This window comes from Nicotiana sylvestris, chromosome 3, assembly GCF_000393655.2.
Source record: "Nicotiana sylvestris chromosome 3, ASM39365v2, whole genome shotgun sequence".
NCBI classification, from domain to species: domain Eukaryota; kingdom Viridiplantae; phylum Streptophyta; class Magnoliopsida; order Solanales; family Solanaceae; genus Nicotiana; species Nicotiana sylvestris.
In genome coordinates this window covers 177,881,289-177,894,371 of record NC_091059.1, presented here as the reverse complement: position 1 = coordinate 177,894,371, position 13,083 = coordinate 177,881,289, and positions in this window count along the sequence as shown.

Here is a 13,083-nt window from a genome sequence, read left to right as displayed (position 1 = left end):
GGAACACCTCAGGCTTGCTAATCTTCTAGGATAGCATTTCTGGCCTTCAACCGACGAATATCCTTAACTGCACTGTTTTGGGCATTGATAAGCTGTGAAACATTTGATGTACTTCCTACCCCCCCCCATACTTTTCCACACACTCGCGCTCTTCCAAAGTCATCTGCGAGAAAGTCTGCTTTTGAGTCCCCACTTTGCTCGTCCCTAGTGGGACTTTAAAGAATTTGAACACTGGAGTAAGCAAGAATCCATAGGTAAGGCCATGATTACCGTCTTTGAATGTGGCAACCTTTTGCATGTGTTCAATCATAATAGAAGGCAGACTCACAGGAGTAAAACTGTCCAGTTGCTCCATTAGGAATAGGTCAGACTTAGAAGTCACTGATCTCCTTTCGGCTTGAGGCAATAAAACTTTGTTAACCAATTCAAACAACAGCTGGTAAACAGGGAGTAGTGCTTTCTTATGGATCTGGTCCCCTTTCTGGTTAGCATTGTTTTTTACCATTGCATTTCTGAAGTTATACTAAAACACATATCTTACACTGGACACACCAGCTGTAGGAACTTTTAAGATCTCTCCAAGCAATTTTACATCAAAGACGATGTCCACCGCATTGACCAAAGCACAAACATGGTCAGTATTAACTAGAAAGAGGCTAGCAAAGAAACTTTGCACCTCCTCCTCATACACCTTAGGTGCATCAATTTGAAATAGATGCACCCAACGTTGAAACTCGACCATTTCCAGAATTTGGCACATCCCAGCCATCTCAGAAATTGTTGGGTCAAACGTACGACCCAGCAGAACTTTTTGATGCCTCAGGCGCTCAGAGCCAAGGCTGACTTCACTTCTCATTTTCTTCACAGAACCAGGTTCTTCAAAAGATTCAGACTTGCGTTTCCCGGATTTCTCTCCACTGACTTTGCCTTTTCCCTTGGATTTGACTAGGACATCCTCATCAGACATGGAAAACTCACTCACTTCCTCTTTCTTCTTAGACCTAGATGTTGACCCTTTCTCTATTGAAATAGGCTTTGCCTTTTTTGAAGACCACCTAACAAGTGAACCAGGTTCCTCTGGGGTTCCCTCTTCCACTTCGACTACTGGGATCGCCTCATCACTTACAAGTACACCGTCTTTCACCAACTTTCTTCTTTTCTTCTTACTACTCTTCTTGCTCTTTTGAAGAGCAGAATCATAGGCAACTTTAACTTTAAGCCTGGTAGTAGGTCGTTTGATTTCAGACTCAGGGGTGGACACAACCCTCCGCTTACTTATGAATGCATCAAAAGCCACATTATCTAGGTCTTCTTCATCACTGGATCTCATTTCAGGTGCTTGAATTTCTAGGGGCACAACATCGAATGCAGGAACAGCACTGTCCTGGGGATGAGAGCCCTGATCTGGGTCCTCCGGAGAGGGATCAGGTTCCTCATATGATGCCCCAGTAGTATCTGCTACTGCATCCCCTTCAACAGCTACAATGGCCCCTTCTTCCTCCACACTTTGTGTCTCGTATTTCTGAGATGTAATCTCATGCAATACACCATTAGTGGATACCACAAACACGGTTACAATATTTTTCTCTTTCTCAACCGGTGCTCCACAACTATGGAATCGGTGGCAATAATGGCAGAACCCTTTGTGACCTCAGGATTTTGACTGTGTTCTCCACTTAGGGTTTGATTGGTGGAAACATCAGACGATGGGGAGAACGGAGCAGTAGTTTCAAGGGTTTCTGAACTAGGAAAAGATTGGGAAACTGGGGAAGGTGTGACTGTAGTAGCAGGAGTAATAGAAGGTGAGGAAGGCTCAGTGAGAATGGAAGGTTCCATAGATTGATCAATGGTAGTTACAACTGAGGCAAGGAGATCGAAAGTCGTCTCAACCATTGAACGAAGTGGTGTGACGATCCTCCTTTTTGGGTGATTCTAGTGTAAGACTTATGGTTAAGAAGAGCAAAAGAGAGGGTTTTTAAAAGGAGAGGATAATTATGAAGAGAGAGGAATAGGCACCGGTTCTGAAACGGCGGTTGGGCATGGAGAATTGCAATGTTTCAGAGGGAGATGGAACATTTTGAAATGAAGAGACGTGACAGCAGGATCTGAAAAGTTGATGACATGGCAGTTGTATTTTATACCCTTTTTAAGACATGTATTAAAGGATGCACAGAACTACTAACCTTTGGTACAAGAACCAGGTTCTTGATTTTCTTTTTTTTTTGAAAAGAATCAATCCTCTTTTATCATTCATGCACTGCATCTATCGCCTTTATGCTCATCATGTGTGTTTAACTGCAACGGTATTGAAGTGAGTGAGACATGGCCAGTAAACACTTTAAGCCAGTTATTTCTTAAGGGTAAAAGCCAGCTAAAGAGGAATCAGGTTCTCAATTTGGCTTCAACAGCCCCAGCTTCACTCTGTTTCTTTCAAATTGTTCCCTACTTAGCGCCTTGGTGAAAATGTCTGCAATTTGATCTTCTGTGCTGCAGAACTTCACACATATCAACCCTTTCTCCACATTATCTCTCAGAAAATGATGCCTCACATCAATATGTTTTGTCCTTTTGTGTTGAACTGGATTCTTGGCCATGTTGACTGCACTGGTATTGTCACATAGAAGGGGCACACTCTTAGTGAGTACCCCAAAGTCCTCCAGTTGCTGCTTGATCCGTAGAAGCTAGGAGTGTTCATAAAAACCCAAAAAATCGAACCAAATCGAAAATCAAACCAAACCGATCAAAAAAATCGATACTTTTGGTTTGGTTTGGTTTTGGTTTTGAATTTTAAAAACCGATCAAATTTCATTTGGTTTGGTTTTGTTTTGGTTTTAATCGGAAAAAAAACCAAACCAAACCGACTATAGGAGTAGCTATTTTAAATTTATTATTACACCTGTATATATGTATATTGTTATAAAAAGTTTCAAAAAATTTATGGTAAATGTTAATAGTTTGCACTTTTAATATAGTTCTTTACCTTTACATTCTAGTTTGATTGGTAGTTTTCTTTTGTTTAGTGTAAGAATCCATTTCGTGTTAAAAATAACATATTTTTAATTGAGTCCTTAAATTATTCATCACTATTTGATTCAATTATCATCAATATATTTTGGTAAATAATAGATTTCTCAAAGGGCAATTGATTTGAAAATGTGATCGCCGGAATATGTGTTTGGTAGTGTATGTCTTATATTTTTAAGAAAAAATCGAAAAATAACCGAAAAAACTGAAAAACCGACATAAACCGAATCGAGAAAAACCAACTTAATTGGTTTGGTTTGGTTCTAATATTTGAAAAAACGACTTACTTGGTTTGGTTTCTTTTTAGGGAAAAACTGATCCCAACCGAACAATGAACACCCCTAATAGAAGATGAGCACAACAGGATGCTGCAGCTACATATTCAGCTTCAGCTATTGAAAGAGCCACTAAATTTTGCTTCCTTGTACCCCAAGAGATAAGACATGAACCTAAGAAGTGAGCCATTCCAGAAGTGTTTTTCATGTCCACAAGATAACCTGTATAGTCTGCATCATCATACCCAATCAGATTAAAACTATCACTTGATGGGTAATACAGCACCAGGTCTTGTGTTCCTTTGAGATATCTCAGTATTCTTTTGGCAGCCTTCAAGTGAGATTCCTTGGGATTTGATTGAAACCTTGCACACAGCCACACGCTAAAAACAATATCAGGTCAACTAGCAGTAAGATAGAGGAGAGACCCAATAATGCCTCTATACATGGTTTGATTCATAAGAGATCCAGTTTCATCCATGTCCAGTCGGGTGGCAGTTACAATGGGAGAGTCTATCACCTTTGATGCTTCCATGTCAAACCTCTTCAAGAGCTCTTTGATGTATTTTTGCTGACAAATGGATATACCCTTTGGGGACTGTTTTACTTGAATACCCAAGAAGAAGTTTAGTTCCCCCATCATGGTCATTTCAAATTCACTTCCCATGAGTTTTGCAAATTCTTCACACAGAGAGTCGGCTGTTGCTCCAAAAATGATATCATCAACATAAACCTGAACAATGAGTAGGTTCCTTCCTCGTTTCTTTAAGAAAAGAGTATTGTCAATTTTTCCTCTCTTAAAACCATTTTCCAAGAGGAACTTTGGCAGTTTTTCATACCAAGCTCGAGGAGCCTACTTTAGCCCGTACAGAGCTTTGTCCAATTTAAACACATATTCAGGGTGCTCATGACATTCAAACCCTGGGGGTTGCTTCACATAGACTTCTTCCTTAAGGAGTCCATTCAAAAATGCACTCTCGCGCGGTACTGTTCACGCGCGGGTTACTGTTCACTGCTGCTAAAAAAATGCACCAGCACAAGGTGAAATCCATATGAGATGCAAAAGCCATTAGAATTCTAATAGCTTCCATGCAAGCCACTGGAGCAAATGTTTCATCATAGTCAATCCCTTCCTCCTGATTGTAGCCTTAGACCACTAGCCTGGCCTTGTTCCTTGTGGTAATTCCATGTCCGTCGAGCTTGTTTTTGAATACCCACATGGTTTATATAATGGTTCGATCTGGGGGTCTAGGTACCAGGTGCCACACATTGTTTCTCTCAAACTGATGCAACTCGTCTTTCATGGTTGTAATCCAATCTGCATCTTTCAAGGCTTCCTTGATATTTTTGGGATCTATCTGGGAGAGAAAGGCTGAGAAGGCTAGTGAATTTCTGGCTCTTGACATGGTTTGTACTCCGGAATCTAGAGGAGTGATAATGTCATCTATTGGATGAGAGCTTTGGTGTCTCCAGTTAGACGCCTGAGGTTCATTCTGAAAAGAGAAAGGTATGTTTGGCTGATTTTCCTCTATCCTTCTCTCAGGTGCTAGTGGAGTTCCCTGAACTGCATCAACCACTCTTTCTTCAGCTTCAGTGGTTGTAATTGAAGTGTTTGGTTCTGTTGATGATGAGGCAGCGTTGTCTTCATTTGGCTCCTTTACTTGACCCATCATATCTGCCTTTCCGTTTGTCATGTTAATGACTTCACCAGGAACTAGTGAGAGTTCTCCATCTAGATCTTCCTCAGCACTCTTCTCAAATGATGGATAAGATTCATCAAAAATAATATGGACACTTTCCTCAATACATTTAGTTCGCTTGTTATATATCTTGTAAGTCTTGCTTTGAGAAGAGTAGCCCAAAAATACTCCTTCGTCACTCTTGGCATCGAATTTACCAAGCTGGTCCTTTCCATTGTTGAGAACATAGCATTTGTATCCAAATGTTCTTAGGTGAGTTAGCTTTGATTTTCTTCCATTCAACAATTCATATGGGGTTTTGTTCAGAAGTGATCTGATCATGTACATGTTCACTAAGTAGCAGGCAGTGTTAACAACTTCAGCCCAGAAGTTCTTTACAATTTCACTATCAATCAGCATTGTTCTTGCCATTTCTTCCAAAGTTCTGTTCTTCCTTTCTACTACTCCATTTTGCTGGGGAGTTCTGGGAGCTGAGAAGTTGTGAGTGATGCCATTTTCATTACAGAATTCTTCAAATTTGACATTGTCAAGTTCTGAACCATGATCTGATCTAATGCATACAACTCTAGACTCCATCTTTACCTAGATTTTCTTCACAAAGGTCACAAATACTTCAATAGTTTCAACTTTTGTTCTGAGAAACAGAGTCCATGCGAATCTGGAATAGTCATCCATGATTACAAAAATGTATATTTTTCCTCCTCTGTTTTGCACTCTCATAGGTCCACACAGATCCATATGCAGAAGCTCTAGTGGCTTTGAGGTGCTCACATCTCTTTTAGACTTAAAAGAGGGCTTCACATGTTTTCCTCTAGCACAGGCATCACAGACTTTTTGCATCTTGAATTGTGACATAGGTAGACCATGGACCAGGTCCTTCTGAATTAGTTTGTTCAGAAGGGAAAAGCTTGCATGGCCCAGTCCTCTGTGCCATAGTTCAACATCATTATCAGCAGCTTTCAGATAACTCAAATCACCACTCTGTAAGGATTTGAAATCAGCAACATAGATGTTCTTGTATCTTTTGGCCACCAGTACTATTTCACCGGTCACAAGGTCAGTGACTGTACATATTTTGGACAAGAATTCCACCTTATTTCCTTTATCATAGATTTGAGAAACACTCAGGAGACTGTACTTAAGCCCATTGACATAGCACACATTTTCAATAGAATGATGAGTGACTTTCCAACTTTTCCAACTCCAAGAATGTACCCCTTTTTACCATTGCCAAAGGATACACTCCCTCCTTGCAGGGCTTTTAATGAAAGAAAGTCTGTGGTGTTCCCAGTCATATGTTTTGAACACCCACTATCCATGAACCATTGTTGACCGCTTCCTTTCACTGTTCCCTGCATAAGAGATTAGGAGTTAGTTTTAGGAACCCAAACAAGTTTGGGTCCCTTGTAGTAAGCAAGAGGATGAATAAGAGTTCTCTTAGTCCATGCAGATAATGTGCATTTTTGTGAGTGGAACCTGGTCCCTCTTTTGTAGTCACTGTTTCAGTAATCACTTTGTCTTTCTGAACTGATTGATTCTTGGCCTGGACACCTTCTTTGAAGCGCTCAGTGTTCCCACATCGGGTACAAGGCCAGTTATCAGAGACAGTGACTTACTTACTGTGAGGGTTGTGAGAAGTTTTCTCCCTTTGGAACCCTGCTCCCTGCCTTTTTTCACAATCATTAGTAAGCAAGATAGTGGTAGCTTCTGAGGACCAGGTCCACTTTAGGGACTTTTCAAGATCTTTCTTTACTCTTTCCATATTAGTTTGGAGAAGCTCGTTTTTCTCAGCACACATCCTAAATCTCATAGCTTTCACCTCATTTTCAAGACTAATGTGTTCCCCACTTGCTATCTCCTTTCCCTTTTCAGAACTTTCAGGTTTTGACTTAGTCCATGGTTTCACTATTGTTTCCCTTTGGTCTGTAATTTCTGCCAACAGATCACTCTTTTTTTTTCTGAGGATTTCAATGGTTTTCTTATGGTCAGTAATTACAGCCACTAAGTCGTCTCTAGTTTGTTCAGATTATCCTAATTCTAAGATCAAAGAATCCCTATCCTCTACAAGACTATGAAAGGAAGTGATTAATACATCAGCTAAAGACATGAGTTTTTTTGGAGAATAGGATTTCAGATTTCTCTTAACATCCCTGAAATTTACCTCTTTGTTGCCATTGCCTTCATCATCATCTGATTGAGCCATCAAAATAAAAGATGAATCATATCCAATCTCCTCGCCTTCAACTGCCATCATGGAACTATCACCAGTATCAGGTTCATCTTCAAACTATTTTACTTGTGTAGTTCCTTCATGAGCTGTTTGCAAAGCTTCCCATATCTCCTTGGCAGTGTCACAGGTGGAGATTCTATTGTACTCTTTAGGTCCCATTCCACATACTAGAATTTTTTTGGCAAGAAAATTCTTCTCCACAGTTTTCTTGTCTGCTTCAGTGTATTCTTTGCTGGTTTTTGCCATTGAAAATGGAAATTCCTCTAGTACCTTGGTTGGAACATAAGGACCATCACAAATGATATCTCATAGCTCACAATCCTCAGCCATGATAAAATCATGCATTCTAGCTTTCCACCACCAATAGCATTGTCCATTAAACTTGGGGGGGTCAGTATATGGATTGACCTTCTTCAAAATTTGGTGGAGCCGCCATGAGGATCCTTCCAAGGTGTTAGCCTAATAGGAGAAACTTGCTCTGATACCAATTGTTAGTTTGTATGAGTCCACCAAACTGTAGAGTACCTGGTCCTCTACAAGATTCTGCTGAGAATGCTAATAAAATAGTACGTAAATAAGGCATAGGATTTTTTAAGTGAAAAAATCCCACACAAGGGGATAAAAAAACCACGACCTACACCTGTAGGCTTTTAACTTCACTAACTTGTAAAGAACAAAATTTCAAGCCACTTTGCAACGACTTCTATTGCAAAGGATTTACTCAACTAACTTGTGGTACTCTTACCACAAACCACTTTGTGACTTACTAGTTACAAAGGATTTTTCTAACTTGTGATACTCTCACCACAAGCCACTTTGTAACTTTACAATTACAAAGACTTTTCCTTATGACTAAATCTAGTCACAACATAAACTCAAGGAGTTTAAGGATTTACAAGAGGGCCTAATCAAACACTTCTAGGTAAGCAGTTTAGAAGATACAATAAGTACAATAACAAAGTTACAACTCAACTAGGACAACAACAAGCTATCTTTTAGGAACTGGTTCGTAGTTGCGTTCAACCTTGTTCTTCAAGCTTGTGAGGATTGATTTCTCTGTTTATGCAAGAAGCTTGAATAAGAAACAGAAACCTTCAAGTGATGTTTTGTATAAAACTCATTGTAGGTACAGCTTGACCACATCACTTGAAATGATGTGAGTACTTTATTTGGTTAGAGAATGAGTAGGCGCTGGAGACAGTGCAGTGCGGTAGAAATAGTACCGTCAGTCACTTCATTTTCAGCTATGTCCAATTGTTATGAGGAAACCACAAGAGTATTATGTCCTTGTGTGGGTTCCTAGCTCCTAAAGCTGTAGCAGTTCACCTTTAGCTGGAATCCGTTAAAGCTTGCAGTGGTCCAAGTAGGTCAGGTTCCTTTCTAGTTCTTAACAGTAAGTTTGTTAGGTCATCAAAACATAAGACAAGAATATTTAAAATCTATCAAAGATAGTGATTATGAAAACAATACCGATGAGTTTGGAGATGACACACCCTTCCTTGATGAGGGTGATGAGGAGGAGGAAGTGAATGTCGAACCTGAGCTGATGAGGGATCATGCTCCTCCACCTCCCATTAGACCAAGAGTGTACGAGTCTCACGTGCCGTTTCATGAGCAGAATATTCTCTACCTTGATAATTTGCCAAGTATGCCGGATGTGGATGCCCTTACAAGGGATGCTGATGAATTTCGATCAGCAATGTGGGATAAGTCTAGACCAACGGTACTGGCAAAGGGCATGTATTTTTCTAATAAAGCTCGCCTAATCAGGGCTGTAAAAATCTACAGCATAAGAGAGTGTCGTGAGATGACGGTAAGGGAGTCAACTCCGAAGGTATACAAGGTTGTATGTCGGTGAGACTTTATGGGTTGTAATTGGATGTTGCGTGCGAGCAAGAAGAAATCAGGCTTGTGGAAAGTGGGTAAATATATTAGCACCCACAGATGTGAAATGGACACATTCAATGAGAATCACTTTAACTTGGATGTAGAATTGATTTCTCTTGTCTTGATTCCATAGTTGGAAGTGCCCATTAGGTTCAAGATCAAAGAGTGTATTACAGCCGTCCACCAAGAATATGGTGTACTATAACCAAAAGAAAGGCATATCTCCGGAGCAAACATGCTTTTGAAATTATTTATGGTGACCGGGATAAGTCATTTTTATCTCTACCCAGGTACATGCCGCACTGAAACACTTTAACCCCGGGACTATTGTTGAATGGAGGCATGAGCGGAGTCCGGGAAGACCGAAATTATTTTCAACTATGTGTTCTGGTCATTTAAACCAGCAATTGATGGTTTTGTGCATTGTCGTCTGGCAATTTCCATAGACGGTACTCATGTCTATGGAAAGTATGATATTAAGCTTTTGATCGCAGTTGCAGTAGATGCCAACGGACAAATATTTCCACTAGCTTTTTCCATTTATGCCAATGAAAGCAAAGAGACATGGACGTTTTTTTTGAACCACTTGAAGCAGCACGTTGTCAAACAGCGTTCAGGTATTTTGTCTAATATCTGATCGGTATTGTGGTATTTTAAGTTCTGTATGGCATTTGCTTGAATGGCAGGAACCATATGCATACCACTGTTACTATGTCAGGCACCTGAAGGCCAATTTCCAGAAGAAATATCACGACAAGGCCTTGCATGATTTAATGTGGATAACTGCAACTGAGCACCGGTAGTGCAAATTCACGAGGCGCATGGAAGCGATCCGGCAGTTAGATCTACGAGCCTATACTTGGCTGATATGACATGAGCTTCACAAGTGGACATTGCATGTTGATGGTGGCAGATGATGCGTAGCCCTGACTACAAATGTGTCGGAGTCATTCAACGGCTTATTAAAGTCTGCACGTGGATTGCCTGTCACTGCCATGGTCCGGATGACATTCAAGCATATTGCGGAGAAGGTTGTTGAAAGGCATAGAGCTACATCGGAATTGATGGACAAGGGTGTTTAATTTATGCCAATACCGATGAGAAGATTTGAGAAATACAGGAGGCGAGCATATTGGCATTCATATTTATAGTACGATCACGATTGGGGTGTTTTTGAAGTTCGCACCACTATCCGTGGACACCGAAGAAATAATCTACACATCGTGAATGAAGCCAACAGGTTGTGTTCATATGGGAAATGGATCATCTATCACATGCCGTGCGCACATGCCATGAAGTTCTTTCAACAAATTGCTTTAGGGGAAACCAACTATGTTGATAGGCAATACAATGTTGATGCATACATAAACACATATAATAGGCAGTTGCAGCCATTGGGTGCTGAGCATTATTGGTCGCCGGAACCATTTAAAATGTTGTATAACAAGGACTATGTGTGCAAGCTGCAAATGCAAAAGAGAACGCGTATACGGAACCAAATGGATGTTTGTGATACCGTTTATGCGCGTAAATATGGCATATGCTCGCAAATAGGACACGACCGTCATAAATTTCCTTCAGCTGGTGTGGGTGGCGGTGTTAATCCAGCTCCTGGTGCAAGTTCGTCGAATGTACCTAACTATCAAGGATACACCTAGTGATTTGTTTTAGTAATATTTTTTTGTAATAAGTGTTTGTACTTGTTTATGTTGCAATATCTATCAAATAAAATTATGTTCCACAGTCTTGTTACATCTTATTTTTTAACATGACCTTTTGAATTGGGATGATGATATGGTAGTTCTAACACTCTACATATTGGTGTTAGTAAAGAAGACCAATCTGAAGATTAAAATTTCATAACATAATATTCGAAGAGATAAAAGCACAACAACCATAACTAAAGCAACATACATGAAATAAAAGATAATAAAGGATAAATCAAGACATTGCTGTTTCGTTTCAGAAAAATTGAATATATATAGCGCGGTACAATACTACATTTTGTGTGTTGTCATGTCGGTCTGAAAAGCTGACCGACTGCGCAAAAGTTGTTTCGTTCCAGAAAAATTAAATATGTATAGCACAGTACAATACTACATTTTGTGTGTTGTCTTGCCGGTATGAAAAGCTGACCGACTGCGAAAAAGCTGTTTCGTTTCAAAAAAAAATTGAATATGTATAGCGCGGTACAATACTACGTTTTATGTGTTGTCTTATTGGTCTGAAAAGCTGAACCAACTGCGCAAAAGCTATTTTGTTTCAGAAAAATTGAATATGTATAGCGCGGTATAATACTACGTTTTGTGTGTTGTCTTGCCTATAAATAACGGGCGCATTCTAGTTATTTTATGTGCTTAACAATAACCAATAGCAAATATTTCCATAAAAGCAAGGTTTTTCTTTACGCTTTAACAAATGTCTGAACCCCTTTATGTCCCAAGGTGCGAGTGCGGCAAAAAATGCATGATGCACGACTGTTGGGAAGAAGCTGGACGCCGCTATTGGGCGTGTATGAACAAGTTTTATAGGGTTCCCGACGAACCTATTTGCAATTTTGAGGTATGGATTGATGAACCCTGTCAGCAGGAATACTACAAAGAAAAGTTGCAGCATCTTCATTGTTTGTGTTTGAAGCAGTAGGAATATGAACGACAATACAAACGAGAATTTGCGGAGTTGAAGGAGAAACTCAAGGAGGTGGAAGAAGAAGAAAATAAGATAGAAGACAAATTTTAAGTGGTTGGAGCAGAGAATACTAGGCGGTCGTGACTAAACAATGATATGTACGTGTTAATCATAGTAGTGTATCTTTATGTTTCACGTGTCATGCGTTTTCATTAGTTGTACTGAATTTAAGTTATGTTAGGTTTTCTATGTTTGTGTTTGTGTTGTAGTGTTAAAATAAAATTGTTGTTCAAATTGTGTTAAAATAAAATTGTTGTTAAAATAAATTCTTGTTATTATTTACATAAAATACAAAAAAAAAATCAATGTGTCCCACAGCCTGTGTGCTTTAATGCAGCCGCTGGCCTGAGGCGCATTCCCTGTCGCCCGGGTACACTATTAGGATCATCCTCATCACGTCGCCTCTTTATATGAGGATGCGTTGCAGTATGATCGTCAGTAGGGCTGGCAGGATCAGTAGAAGGCGTCGTCAGTCCGTCAGCAACCTACAAAACAATTAGTAAGCTTAGTATATGAAAATGTATATTAGTAATGTACGTGTTAAGTCAAAAATATTTTCTTACCATGGTCTCGTCGGACTCCTGAATATAAGCATCCGTGGTGTACTCAGCATCACATAAAGTGGACTCCGTGATGGGCTGGGATGAATCCTTAATAAGAAAATTAAAAATTAATTTATGGAAAATCATTGAGGAAAAAAAAAACAAATTAAAATTTAATAGTAATACAAACATACCTGCGCCTGTGATAGATCTGCCGCAACCGCCGACGATGAGCCAAAACTCAACCTGCGCCCACCATCCACGTCTCGGGTCGGCCGATCCTCAGCTGCAGTAGATAGGCCTGAAAAGAACTGCTCTACATTTGCTATGAAGCTCGTGCCCATGATCAACAATTGATCTAACAGGGTCACCTGCGATGCTGGCAGCTCCAGCTGAAGGTTGTACGACAGCATGTTGCTGGAAGGCTCGTCTTGCTGAGGGATGTAACCCGGATGATCATCTCCAAGATCCTCATCAGGTGACTCAACAGGTGCCTCAACGTCCCCTTGCTGGGGACCACCTCCTCGTCGTCTCCCATGACCCCGTGGGGCACTCCTGCCTCATGGGGCAGCCCTAGCTCGTGCCCGTCCCCTCGGGCATGTGACAGGCCTAACCCAATGGTGGAGCTCTGGCGCCACATAATCAGCAGCATGATCTAACCTCTCGCCCTTTCTGGTTCGTTGTAGTGTACAGAGAGCCAGCTCTATCACCTGTCGGCCATACTCAGTGACTGCAGG